This window comes from Triticum aestivum, chromosome 6D, assembly GCF_018294505.1.
Source record: "Triticum aestivum cultivar Chinese Spring chromosome 6D, IWGSC CS RefSeq v2.1, whole genome shotgun sequence".
Taxonomy (NCBI): Eukaryota; Viridiplantae; Streptophyta; class Magnoliopsida; order Poales; family Poaceae; genus Triticum; species Triticum aestivum.
In genome coordinates this window covers 330693164-330694472 of record NC_057811.1, presented here as the reverse complement: position 1 = coordinate 330694472, position 1309 = coordinate 330693164, and positions in this window count along the sequence as shown.

The window sequence follows — 1309 nt, the reverse complement described above, 5'->3', positions numbered from 1 at the left end:
AAATTTTAATCTTTCTTATCGTTTTTAAGGCAAAGCGGATAAAAGAGTTCACTAGATATGCAACTAGGTGAATGCAACCTATATGACAAGCAAGCTCCAAGAAAAATATGCTAGGCAACAAACTAATTAGCAAGCCAACAAGCAAACAACCACAAAGTAATGTGCGGGAAAGGATTAACCACAAGTGAGACGAGGACGCGGATTTTAACCCGAAGTTCACTCTTCCTTGGGGAAGAGCTACTCTCCGTTTGGAGCGGTGCCGGAGCCAAAGCTTGCGGAACGCCACCGAAGGCTCACCGTATTCTCCTTCGAGTCACCCCCAACGGATGAGCCTCGAATTACTCGGGGTTGGTTTTGAAGGCAACCACCACACCTTTACAAACTTCTCCGGAGCACACCACAAGCAAGGAAGCTTCCGGAGGAACCTCTAACCGCCTAGGATCCCAAGCTCCAAGAGTAACAAGTCAATTGGGAAGAAATGTTGCGGGGAACGCGATTTGGTTTGGTCAAGTTGTAGATCGGGTCTTGCTCTCCCAATCCCCAAAGTTTCAACAAGTTTGGGTGGAGGGATTGAGAGTATTGAGCAAAATGGGGTGTAGCAATGGTGGAGCTCAACAAGACATTAGGGTTAAGGGTTGGAGGTGGAAGAAGGACATATATATAGTGTTCTTGAGCTGGTGGGGATTTCTGCCCGTTGGACCCCGTGCGCACGGGCTAAGTCAGCCCCGTGCGCACGGGCTAAGTCAGCCCCGTGCGCATGGGGTACTCAGAGACTATCACACCACCCCGTGTGCACGGGGGTCAGAAGACCCCGTGCGCACGGGGTACTCAGAGAGTTACGCAGTACCCCATGCGCACGGGGCAGGGAGTTACGCAGTACCCCGTGCGCACGGGGTACCCAGTAACTTTCTGTTGCAAGCTTTCTGAGTACCACAGCACACACACTAGGTTCTTTAGGTGGTCAGAGTGGGAAGGATAAGAGAGTAAGGCTCGGCAATGGCATTCCCACACGACTTTCATCCACACAGACCCCTCTTAATAGTGCAGTCTTTCCTACGACTCGAAGCAAACCAAAACTAAAACCTTCGAAGCGTCGAAAGACCACGCCTTTGCCCTTTTTGAAATGGGGGGGGGGGATCGCACATCTCCATCGTGGGCACTTAGAACCAATATCCTGAGATAAAATTAAGCAACCGATATTAGTTCAACTAACCACATTGTCATCACACCAAAATATAGTATAAGTGCCACTTGCACTTTCAATCTCCCCCTTTTTGGTGCATTGATGACAACGTGGTTAGAACATGGC